Below are 13,431 nucleotides of genomic sequence, written 5' to 3'. Positions count from 1 at the left end.
AAACTCAGAGATGTGGATTCAGACGGCAATTCAATTACCACACAACCTTAGTGTTTGTCAAAAAACAGTAGGTCATCATTCGGCCAGGGATTTTTTCGCAGGTGGTGGGAGAAAAACACTGACATTCTGGATTCAGATGGCAATAAAATCACAAACTAGCCCCTGTCAATGATGAAAATACCTTACGACCCCACGATAAACAATTACCATCCGAATACAGCTTTAGAGGTTGTTTCTGTTGAACACAGCTGTTGAACATATAAACCAGTTTTTTTTAAAGAAATTTCTATTTTTACTTAATAGTCTACACAGTAAGTACTTCCATTGCCTCCCAGTAGAAAACCACAGACAACTTTTTACCATACAATTAGTAGATACCCAGAGAGAAAAAATATATGCATTAGACCTGGACGACTAACAGGTCACACTCATGATGTGTTCATCCAAACATCACACCAAAAACATGATCTGTGTACACCTCAAAGCCCAGACCAGTGCTAAAAAACCACGTAACAAAAGCATCACAAAGCATTCTTACCTTGTTATCAGCACGTCTATATTTCGCTAAATAACCTCACCCTCACCCAACCAGTGTGTGCAAGAGAAACTGAAGAATATGGCTTAAACCAGCTTAAATCGTTCATTCCGGGTTTCCTAATACAGGTTAATTGAAAGAGAATGTAGTTTATCAAGTGCAAATCAAGACTGTAAAAAGACTTCCTGTATAACGAGCGTCTCAAACCAACATGAGTTATAAAATCAAGCCCCTCGAGAAAACACCCAGATCTACTAAAAGGTAATGACTGTTGAACTGAATGTCCGGACAGTAACACACCACCACATTTTACACCTCCAGTTCTTTTCTTAGCAACTTTTAAAAAAAGTATGAGAACAACAGGTTTTAACTTCAGGTATTTTTGCCTTGAGGTTAAGTATGACAACATGCCACAATTAAAATGACACTGAGACATACATACTAATATTCAGTTCTGTACTGTCTACTACAGTTGAATTAAAATGCTTATAATATCAAAACTGGAGACTGTGTTGGACTGGTTTACAGTCAGGATTAAAGCAGACGGTTGTTTAATTACTTAGATTAGTACTGTAGTTTAATTCTTTGCAAAGCCCTTAATAACCTCCTTATCTAAGTGTACATGCCTTCTGCTCCCCTTCTTCCACCGAAAGGAATAACACTGGGTAACATTTAGCTTATAGAACCACTGATTCAATAAGAAGCTTACAGGAAGGCAGGTTTTTTGAGGATGTTTGCCACTAAAAATGATAAAGAAAATTGTGTTGTATTAAAAGAATTACGGAAATCATAAAACTGTTTTTATGAAATGAGGCATACTCTTTATCATGAGATATCTTTGTTTGTGGGGGTTAAAGGTAGTGTTCTGGCAATACACTTTTAAAATGACATCATTGCCATCATAAAAAGTGAGGAAGTTAAACTTGTGTGTGATATTTTTATTATAAAGTTCACAGCAAACGGTTTGTTTAAATAGTCAGGTGATTAAGTTGTGTCTGTAAGCCACAAGAAGAGATGAAAGTGAACGGACAAATAGATTGTTGTTATTGAATAAGCTGATGTTCATCTGGTTTCCTGTAAAATGTGGTTTCCTTGTGAAAATTACTGGTAACGCTTTTATTTTAGGGTTCAGTGCTCACTAACTAGCTGCATATTAGCATGCATATTACTAGAATATTGGCTGTTTATTAGTACATATAAAGCACATATTAATGCATTTTTCTGCATGATCTTATTCCACATACCTAATACCTAAAATCTACCTTACTAACTAGTAATAAGCAGCAAATTAGCAGAGTTTATTGAGCCAAAAGTCGCAGTTTGATACACACCTCTCTCGTCTCAGTGTGTGCACTTAAAGGGGGGGTGAAATGCTGTTTCATGCATACTGAGCTTTTTACACTGTTAAAGACTTGGATTCCCATCCTAAACATAGACAAAGTTTCAAAAACTAATGTTGGACGTTTGATGGAGTATTTCTGTGTTAAAAATACGTTTTCTCACAAGTTTCGGCGAGTTTTTTTCGAGTATGGGTCTACTTGACGTTAAATAGATCGGAAGGTCCTTGTATGGGCCTGTACGGGCTCTTCTCCCGGTAGGGTGCACGCGCGCGTGACTAGAGGGAGAGAGAGGAAATGCACGCCGTAAACAGTCTCTCAGATGCAGATCCAGTCGTCCGTGAACACTTATGTGGCGCCGCGCTTCTCTTTTTTCCAATGGGTGACGTCGAGCGACTTCAACGCTTCAGCACAGCATTCCGGGAAGGCAGCGCTGCATTTGAACCGATTTGAACGCAGAAATGACGGGAAGCTTCACAACATCGTTTCAGTCGCGTCTCAAAGTGGATTTACACGCCACTGCTGTCAGGACTTTACCAAATCATACCAAAGTGTGTTTTTGACGGAGCAGTCCCAGCGATAAAGGTTCGGTCCTGCGTTGGAAGCAGCCGGTGAGTTAAACTGCTTCAAATGTCTGTGCTGTTGGCTACGGACGCATGAGTAAACATCAGTAAACGACACGATTGCGTGCTTCGTCATTCAAATGCGCTATCGGTTACTCCATTGTTGTTCTGTATAACGTTACAGTATTCTGACATGCAAAACCATTTTGCTTGCTACTTCTAAGGTCTAGTCGCATACAATAGTCCATAAACCGAATCATGTCCTCATACACTGCGAGTAAACACACAGAAATGTGGAGAGGCCACTAAATACAGTAACTTACATACCACAGAGACGGACGTCCTGATGTTGCCGTTTCTCCTGTTCAATTTATTTCTCCCTCAGATTTGATTCTGGATCTGGACGTCACCGCTTTGCGTCACCGCTTTGTGCACATTCGGCATTCTTTAGCTCCGCCCACACGATACGCCTCCAGGCGCTCGTTTTTTTCCGGAAAGACTCGGTACAGCCCATATTTCTTTTATAAATATAATAAAACTAAAGACTTTTCGGAGATATGAAGGATGCAATACTACTCTATAGGTACTCAAGATTGACATGAGATTGACTGAAACTGAGTGTTTCACCCCCCCTTTAATCGTTCTGACGTGTGGTGACGATCTGATAGCATTTAGCTTAGCCCACTAAGCCCAGTTCATTCACTATGGAACCAAACAGAGATCAAGTTAGAAGTACCAAACACCTCCACGTTTTCCTCTATTTAAATACAGTTACACGAATAGTTGAACGATCAAGTATGGTGACAAAATAAAACGTGGCGCTTTTCTAATACTTCGGCTCGGCGCAGTAAAAAGTCTCGGCCGAAACATCTTCCCTCACATCTCCCTATTGACAGAAATGAGAGAGGGGGAGATGACAAGTAAGATGTTGTAAAGAAAGATGTTTCGGCCGGGACTTTTTCCATAGTGAATGAACTGGGCGCTTCATGCATTCTTTTTCTCAAAATGTGAATGTGGGTATGTTTCATGAAAAAAAATCTACATTTTGATGAGAAGGTTGAGAAAATCGCTCTGGTGACCGATTGCTAATCAAAACACAGATGGAGTAACAGATCGAGTCCATTAACACCAAAGCTTCACAGTCCTGGCTCGACATTCCATTCAGTAGCATTTGATTTATTGATTTAACAGTTTTGATTATGCACCATATAACATAGGCCTATTCATTATCATTTTTTTTTAAATGTTGTGTATTTATTAATTAAACTATTTAAATGTTTATATTAAATATTATTTTATTATTATAAAAAAGCCCATAGTTGAGATATATATAATATATATATCCAAAAATATATATAAATATATGATATCCAAAATAATCTATTGAATGGAATAAGAATTGCAACCTTGTGAATAGAAATTGAATCAAATTGTGAAATCTGTGTCAATACACAGCCCTAAAAAATAAGATATAAATATGATTATATTAATGTGATTCAGCATATAATTACATTTCATAACTGAATAGTATCAACTTTACACCATTTAAAAATGTTTTACACCATTTAAAACATTATTACTTGACAAGAGATTTGGATTTAAAGTAGGGGTGTAACGGATCGCAGTTGATCCGTGATCCAGACGGACCACAACCCATGGATTTATTGCGCTTTTTTCTTTAACTTGTGGATTAATCTTAAAGATGCCCTAAAATTATTTGAAACAATATTTTAAATTGTTCTCTGATATCTAAATAGAGGGTATATGGCTTATTTAAGGTAAAAAATTGTCCAGATGCGGTTTTACAGGTCTATTTACAACCCTAGAATATGTCCCTAGGATGTAATGCTCTGTTATTGCCTTATTTGGTAGGGTCATGAATATTAATGCAGAGTTCTGCTCTGATTGGCTGTTTCACTGCACAGCTCAGTGACAACTAACACATCTATACCATCCGTCATGGCAATGATTTGACATGATAGCTTATAACTTTGAATCACAAACTGAACTGGGTAGCGCGTAAATATGTTGTTTACAGTAACGTTACAGTTTGACAGTAGAGTACTGATTTAAAAGTCGATTTATTTAGCCAAACAATGTCATGTAGAAGCCACTCAAAATAGTCAGTCATGCTTACTACTCACCCGCTGCAAAATAATCATACTTCAGTTCTCAAAAATGTATATTTATTTAACAAACTGACTAGAAGCAAATTTGTTTCAACTTAGATGGTGAAGAAGGTGACGTTAGCTAGAAGGATCAAGTGAGCATCCAAGTCAGGTCAAGTCTCAAGTTTTTAGGGTCCAAGTCAATTCAAGTCTTAAGTCTTTTGGGCCCAAGTTAAGTCAAGTCTCAAGTCTTTGAGGTCTAAGTCAAGTCTCAATTCTTTGAGGTCCATGTCAAGTCAAGTCAAGTCTCTAGGGTCCAAGTGAAATCAAGTGTCAAAGTCTTTAAGGTCCAAGTCAAGTCAAGTCTCAAATCATTATGGTCCATGTCAAGTTAAGTCTCAAGTAGAGCTGGGCGATAAAACAATAACGAAAATTATCACGATATAATTCTCCTTGATAAAACGATAACAACAGTTCGATAAATTCTCGATATAATGCTTACGCGGTATGCGCAATGCTGCGCATGCGTATTGCAGACCGGGCTTCTGGGTGCTGCACACGCTGCTGTTTACAGTCAGTGACTGACAGGCTTGGAGGATCGGAGTGAAGTGGAGCGAGAAAAATGAGTGATAGTGAAGAAAACTCAGAGCTCACAACCAGCTCGGAGGACACAGATATCGTTGACAAGTTAGTTCGCTGAACTTCAGTGGTTTGGAGATATTTTGGCGATCCATCCGACATAAAACAGCGACGTACATGGACTGCATGCTTATTCATAGGTTCATGTTCACCACACGGAATTAAATTATTAAATTATCCTGCTTCTTCGAAGTTCTACCATATAACATTGAGCCCAACACAGAGGTAAATCTACATTAACTACATTCACACACAGGCTTATTACCTTGTTAGTTGCGTTAGTTGCGGTGGGTGACTTACAACAAGCTAACGCTAACTGTACCAAACTATAATCACTAAAACATCGGACTTGTACATGATCGCTATCATAATTGTTTGTCGTTGGTGATGTATTAATGACTCAGCATCGCCAGTATCAAGAGAAATAATGTCATCCGACTTTAAAATGAATAAAATAGACTAGACAGCCCTTACTGGAGATCCACAAATACTGAACTTTGCTCTCTCCCTCATCTCGCGACCAGCCCACTGCGTGTAGAGTATAAAAAATGCTGACCACAATTAAGATTTTAATAAGTAAATCTACCTTAGTTTTAATAAACTGTTCACCTGTTTGGGAAGTGTGTCATGTTTTGACAATAAATGATAGTTTAAAACCACAGTTAACTGTCTGTTTTCTACATATTTCACTCAGGAGCAAAACTGTGCCTTTAAACTTTAAAGAAATAAATATTTTACATTTATCGTGATATTATTCGATATCGACTGATATGGAAAATTATATTGTGATAATTTTTTTGGGCCATATCGCCAAGCCCTAGTCTCAAGTCTTCGAGGTCTAAGTCAAGTGTCAATTCTTTGAGGTCCAAGTCAAGTCAAGTCTTTGAGGTCCAAGTCAAGTCAAGTCTCTAGGGTCCAAGTCAAATCAAGTCTCAAGTCTTTATGGTCCAAGTCAAATCAAGTCTTAAGCCTTTGAGGTCCAAGTCAAATCAAGTCTCAAGTCTTTGAGGTCCAAGTCAAATCAAGTCTCAAGTCTTTATGGTCCAAGTCAAATCAAGTCTTAAGTCTTTGAGGTCCAAGTCAAATCAAGTCTTAAGTCTTTGAGGTCCAAGTCAAATCAAGTCTCAAGTCTTTGAGGTCCAAGTCAAATCAAGTCTCAAGTGTTTGAGGTCTTAGTCAAATCAAGTCTCAAGTCTTTGAGGTCCAATTCAAATCAAGTCTCAAGTCTTTGAGGTCCAAGTCAAGTCAAGTCTCTAGGGTCCAAGTCAAATCAAGTCTCTAGGGTCCAAGTCAAATCAAGTCTCTAGTCTTTATGGTCAAGGTCAAATCAAGTCTCAAATCTTTGAGGTCCAAGTCAAGTCTCATGGGTCCAGTCTCAAGTCTTTGAGTTCCAAGTCAAGTCAAGTCTTTATGGTCCAAGTCAAATCAAGTCTCAAGTCTTTGAGGTCCAAGTCAAGTCATGTCTCTAGGGTCCAAGTCAAATCAAGTCTCAAGTCTTTATGGTCCAAGTCAAATCAAGTCTCAAGTCTTTGAGGTCCAAGTCAAATCAAGTCTCAAGTCTTTGTGGTCCAAGTCAAATCAAGTCTCAAGTCTTTGTGGTCCAAGTCAAGTCAAGTCTCTAGGGTCCAAGTCAAATTAAGTCTCGAGTCTTTATGGTCCAAGTCAAATCAAGTCTCAAGTCTTTGAAGTCCAAGTCAAATCAAGTCTCAAGTCTTTGAGGTCCAAGTCAAGTCAAGTCTCTAAGGTCCAAGTCAAATCAAGTCTCAAGTCTTTGAGGTCCAAGTCAAATCAAGTCTCAAGTCTTTGTGGTCCAAGTCAAGTCAAGTCTTTATGGTCCAAGTCAAATCAAGTCTCAAGTCTTTATGGTCCAAGTCAAAACAAGTCTCAAGTCTTTGAGGTCCAATTCAAATCAAGTCTCACGTCTTTGAGGTCCAAGTCAAGTCAAGTCAAGTCTCTAGGGTCCAAGTCAAATCAAGTCTCACGTCTTTGAGGTCCAAGTCAAGTCAAGTCAAGTCTCTAGGGTCCAAGTCAAATCAAGTCTCAAGTCTTTATGGTCCAAGTCAAATCAAGTCTCAAGTCTTTGAGGTCCAAGTCAAGTCAAGTCTCAAGTCTTTATGGTCCAAGTCAAATCAAGTCTCAAGTCTTTAAGGTCCAAGTCAAGACAAGTCTCTAGGGTCCAAGTCAAATTAAGTCTCAAGTCTTTATGGTCCAAGTCAAATCAAGTCTCAAGTCTTTGAGATCCAAGTCAAGTCAAGTCTGTAAGCTCCAAGTCAAATCAAGTCTCAAGTCTTTGAGGTCCAAGTCAAATCAAGTCTCAAGTCTTTGTGGTCCAAGTCAAGTCAAGTCTCTAGGGTCCACGTCAAATCAAGTCTCAAATCTTTGAGGTCCAAGTCAAGTCAAGTCTCTAGGGTCTAAGTCAAATCAAGTCTCAAGTCTTTGAGGTCCAAGTCAAGTCAAGTCAAGTCTCAAGTCTTTAGGGTCCATGTCAAGTCAAGTCTCAAGTCTTCGAGGTCTAAGTAAAGTCTCAATTCTTTGAGGTCAAAGTCAAGTAAAGTCTCAAGTCTTTAGGGTCCATGTCAAGTCAAGTCTCAAGTCTTCGAGGTTTAAGTCAAGTCTCAATTCTTTGAGGTCCAAGTCAAGTTAAGTCTCAAGTCTTTAGGGTCCATGTCAAGTCAAGTCTCAAGTCTTCGAGGTTTAAGTCAAGTCTCAATTCTTTGAGGTCCAAGTCAAGTTAAGTCTCAAGTCTTTAGGGTCCAAGTCAAATCAAGTCTCAAGTCTTTGAGGTCCAAGTCAAGTCAAATCTCAAGTCTTTGAGGTCCAAGTCAAGTCAAGTCTCAAGTCTTTAGGGTCCAAGTCAAGTACAGTCTCAAATCGTTGAGGTCTAAGTCAAGTCAAGTCAAGTCTCAAGTCTTTGAGGTCCAAGTCAAGTCAAATCTCAAGTCTTTGAGGTCCAAGTCAAGTCTCAAGTCTTTGAGGTCAAGTCAAGTCAAGTCTTTAGGGCCCAAGTCAAGTCAAGTCAAGTCTTTGTTCTATTTTTAACATTTTTTTTCAGCTAGTTGTTATAATTAACAGTGTATTGAACTATCACAACAGATTGCCTTTACTTTAAAATGGCCTAATAAAGCACACAAAATACTACTTAAATTATTACTTTTACTTTCCAACTTTGTACAAAACGATACCACATAGAACCACCATGGGGGGGGGGGCTGTGCATTTTAAGCTATTTAAGTTGCAGTAGTTTGCTGTATATCTCAAGCAATGCTGTATAATGTTACATTAGCGTTACAGTACACAACACAAAGAACAACATTTCCCATCTGCGTGTCTCGTTTGTGGAAATGAGTGTCGGACAGGGTCCTAAATTGCATATGAAAGTTTTTGTGCATTCAAATGAAAATTAACTTGGTAAATTTGGATTATATGCATGTATTTTAGCAAATAGCTTACTTTGGGGCAAAACATGAAAAGGACATGAAAATGTGTACTTCTTGAAAATGGACCACAAGCAAGCCTCTGCTGCTTTGCAACACTACAGCTTCCCTTCGGATCACTTGATTGCTTTTCAAATTAAATGACAAAGTTTTGTAAGGTAATGCTTGACTATATTGTTACTATTTGTTGCTAATTTATGTAACAGCAGTTTTATAATGGGTGATGAATTTGCATGCCTTTAGATGCGTCACACACTCACTGGTTTGGTGTGTTTAGAAATGTTTTGTGCTGCAACACATACATTTGTGAAAGAATGAATAGTAAAATGTGGTGTTTTTAGCTGTCATGTGGGGTAGTAAATAGAGAACATAATCAGGAATGCCATGCCAAAAGACTTTTTTTTCCACAGGTCTCTGCATTCAAGTCCATGTCAAGTCCAAGACAAGTCTCGAATAGGGATGTGACGGTGAGGAAATTTTCCCACCGGTTAATCGATGCGTAACAACACTGGTAATACCAGTATCACCAACTGGGCTTTTAAATCACTCATTCAAATTTAAACCGATAGCGGTTTCATATAATTACTATGAAAGTTAAGCTTCCATACACATGAACTGAAAACACACTACTGCACACACACCATGAATGACAGTTAGTCCATAAATGTGGCAGTGCACATTTTAGTTTCGGTTTTGAATTAGTGCCAATTCGGGGACGGGATGCTTGAATTATGGGTTCTTTAGACTATTATTATCAATGAAAAACACAACAAAACAGTACAATGACAAACTCCCTTATTGGTGCTTTTACATTTTGCTTTGAAACCAAATCTTACACGATAATCTCAGTCAGCTCACTCTCTGCTGAATGAAATCCGACTCCTGTTTGCCTGTGTTTGCCCAGAGACCCTGATTCAGATCATGCTTTATTAAGCAGAGACATTCAGTTTTTATTTGTATTGTCTGTTTTCTAATTGAACGAAATTATTTTATTACTATAAAAAAAAAAATCTAAACGTCGATTGGGGGCGGTGCCACGGTGGGCAAGTGATGTAACCGGTGTTGAGTCCGACCACCGGTACACCGGCAACACAGACTAGCAAATAGCAAGCTTAGTCTCGAGTCAAGACTCAGGTAAGATGATCACGAGTCCAAGTCACAAGTCATATTTTTTGTCAAGTCGCAGACTCAAGTTTTTATCTCTGATTTTTAGTAAAAAGAAAGGCTGAACTGGATTTGTACAGGATATTTCTGCTGTCACTGGACAAGCACGAGCAACACACTTTAAATACTATATGCAATTGCCTGCTATCATTTCATAACATATTCGCTGTGTACCTAGTCTTTATGAAAAAATATAATTTCCAGTGCACATAGACCAGATTTACTTCCTTTTTTTATCCATGCTTTTTACAATTTCTTTATAAAATACTATAGAACTACCGAATCAAGAAGTTACTCCTTAAAGTATAAATTTGTTTATTTACGTTCACAGGTTTCAAGTTAAAAAAAGCATATGGATTCTTTAACTAATTACTTATTTTTAATTTAGTAAATAATATTCAAAATAATTATGATTTCATTGCAGCATGTGCAATTTACTATCTTTAAAACAAATAATAAAAATAAACCTAAATAGTTTGATACATAAATTTACATATTTCTTGTCTCTAATATGTTGTCATTGACAATCAAAACATGTATATTGTTTGAGTATTAAAAATGTGCATACGACTCACAATGTGAAATGAGACCTGCAGACGAAGAAGGAGGGAGTTCAACCAAGAAATCGAACCAGTTGTGAAACCAGTAACGAAATCAATACCAAAAAACAGAGCAATTCCATGAACACCTCGCAGGCTCGCATCATCGGTGTCTAGGCCCTAATAATTTTAATGAAAGCTCAAAAGCAAAAGCCAGACCCATCGGTGAAAACAAATCACAGAGCAGTAAAATAACCACTGTGCTGTATAATCCTCTCTCACCAATAACACAATTAGGCTGGTTAATGCACATCAGTGGGAGTTTAGCTCAACAAGGATTTGCTGTGTACAACAGAACAGCTCTGTGGGGGCACAGCTGCTTGAATAGCACTTCTGAGCACACTAGCGGAGGAATGCAAGTCCTTTATTTGAGCTTCTGAAGAATGGGACACCAGAAACAACATGTAAACAAAGTCCGCTTCTGGTGACCGCCATCGTTTTATGATAACAATAACATAATGGCCATCAAAGACATATACAGTGGGGGCTCTTCCATTGTAATCCAGGTTAAATGCATTCTGGATGTTTATTACCACATTTTAATAATTGCTGCCATCTCAGCCCAGTGGTTGTGACAGTTCTCCCACAGGAAACGAATAGCATGTTGCTTAAAATCCAAACACTGTTCAAATCCAAAACATTAGCATAGACTCCCAGTTGTCAATGGCAGAAATGAACCAAAACAGACTGAGAATAACTAATAACTGAAATGACTGTTCATTTTCATTCTAGACATTAGTGGCCACAAAATATATTCGCACACTTGGGTTGTCATCAGTCATACATAACTGCATGAATTGCATATTATACTGGATAGTATGCTTTGCATTATAACAAGTATTTAAATTAAGGGGAATTTATTTTAAATAAAGCCAGTACAAGCACTTTTTCTAATTGATGGACACATTTGACAACAAGAATATATAAAATATTTTTGTGTTTAGTTAATTTTATATATACATATACAATGATACAATACTAAATACAAAAATAATTCAACACCTAGTTGTCAAAAGCTCATGCCCATCATTCACCAGCCACCATTATATATCAGTAGCTATCATCTGATGCCATAACTGTACCATGGTGCCACTACAGTAATGTTTAGTAGGGTAAGTCGAAGAGTTTATGATCATTGTAAGGGATTTTAAAGGGCTTGTCCCCATCACAGTTCTAAGGAATGACCAATTTCGTTGGGCACAAACACTGAGCACTTCTCAGGATTTCTCCACAATGCACATGTGACACAATATGACAGAATAACATTACATACTAATAATATGCGATTGGTTGAGCTTGTCAAGGTGAATAAATCGCACTTTATCTTGCTATATGCACAGTCCCTGATTGTACCGCTGTTGTCAAAAGTTTAAGAAGAGTGACGGACGACTCGTTCTTTGATTTCAGATATAGCCTAACGTTAACACAAACTCGCACATCCATAACCCCACCAAATAACCTTTACTGAAAGTTGACAAAGTGCAGAACATATTTTATAGGCTTCCTGAACATGTTCACTGGCTTTCCTGTGCTGGTGGGACGTTAGCCGCTGCTAGCGCTGCCCTGCTAATGCTGCCTGGCCTTTTCCTTTGGAAAAACAGCAAAACAATTGAATACAAACGCGCGGAACCGAGAACTGCGGCACACTATACATTCATTTGCATAAGAACAACATTGCGTATGTGATAGAATAGTTCACTGGCTTACTGTAATGGTGTATTGTGGTATTTGTCCTTGTTTCCTGATTACTCGGTATTCCTCTTTTCTTTGACTGGGGTTGGAGGAGTTGAGTTGGGATTCGGGAGGGGTTTCCGCTCACTCCACTGCTGCCACAGGCTTATGACGTTTCCCTCACGACCCTCCGAGCCCTGCAAAATGTGTATGCGTCTGTGCGTGTGTGGTCAAGATTACCGCTTATACTGTAACCTATATTTCAAAGTAGAAGGCAGGTGTTCATTTATGGTCATTGACACGGTTGGTGTGGAGTCTGATATGAGGATGCAGAACGGCTCTTGTCGAGATACACTGCTGAGGTATATCTCAGGTATATCTTTGGATATCTCAGTTTTATACACTTTCGAAACCCTTAACTTTAAGAGAGAGCCAGTCACTCCCTCATACTCAGTGTTTGAGATTAAATGGGTGGTAGGCAGATGTTTCTGTTTGGGACACCAAATATCCGCAACGTTAGTCTGTTTTCATAGAAAAATGATTTTTTTTAAATGTCCATTAGATGGTGCTATTTCCCCTCGATGAACATTTGTGGACTTCAGCAATTTATGGGGAGATCAGTAATTTATTTGATATAGTTAATTTAGTTTAGTAATTCAATTTATTTTGATATTTAGTTGAATATGTATCCCCAACTGAGCAAGCCAAGTCAAAGGTGACAGTGGCAAGGAGAAGGAACCAAACTCCATCAGGGGCATAATGGAGGGAAAATAAACCATGGGAGAAACCAGGCCCTGCTTAGCTTCAGCGGGAAACCAGTCTTGGGCTAAAGGGTGATATAGCTGCTGGTTTTGAGAACAGTTCAACTTTAGAGTGTTTTTAAACTCTATTTCAGATTATGGTGGCATGCATAAATCATCAAGAAGGTATCAACTCACATCTCCTGCTGAAACTCGAAAATAACCTTCTGTTTTGGGCAGATCACTGGCACATCCCCAGCAGTTGTCGAGAGAAGGAGAATGGAGACTTTTTAACAATTTTAACAAAATGAAAATACTCTGGAACATTTTCAGGCCAGCAGAAGTGGATCTGTTTGCGTCAACAGATAACACTCACTGCCCTCTGTTCTTTTCTCTAATTCTCTTCTCTGGGTTACCCCACACTGGAGTGATGCCATAGCCCACCCCTGGCCGAAAACATGCACGTATATATGTGTTGATGCCAGTGTAGATTAGATGTAGCATCAGGTGCTATGCAAAATCAGAGAAGAGAGGGAGACAGTGCTTTTAGTTGTCTGAAATGGCCACTCAGTCCTGGTCCCCGGTAGCCTGACAAGCCAGACCCACATCAAGATGTTTGGTCTGGAAACTCACCATAGACA

General features: G+C 38.6%; 1 protein-coding gene across 1 annotated transcript in view; it reads right to left on the bottom strand.

Moving 5' to 3' along the window:
* The window catches only part of fer (fer (fps/fes related) tyrosine kinase), a 68,205-nt gene extending 55,812 nt beyond the window's left edge, over nucleotides 1-12,393 (bottom strand). Inside the window, exon 1 of the mRNA XM_067437843.1 lies at nucleotides 12,087-12,393. The gene's annotated coding sequence lies outside the window, so the exon portion shown is untranslated. The remainder of the gene's footprint in view (nucleotides 1-12,086) is intronic.
* Nucleotides 12,394-13,431: the final 1,038 nt, after the last annotated feature.

The sequence above is a fragment of the Pseudorasbora parva genome, chromosome 3 (assembly GCF_024679245.1).
Source record: "Pseudorasbora parva isolate DD20220531a chromosome 3, ASM2467924v1, whole genome shotgun sequence".
In the NCBI taxonomy this organism is placed as follows: Eukaryota; Metazoa; Chordata; class Actinopteri; order Cypriniformes; family Gobionidae; genus Pseudorasbora; species Pseudorasbora parva.
This window is presented reverse-complemented; position numbering and strand designations above follow the sequence as displayed.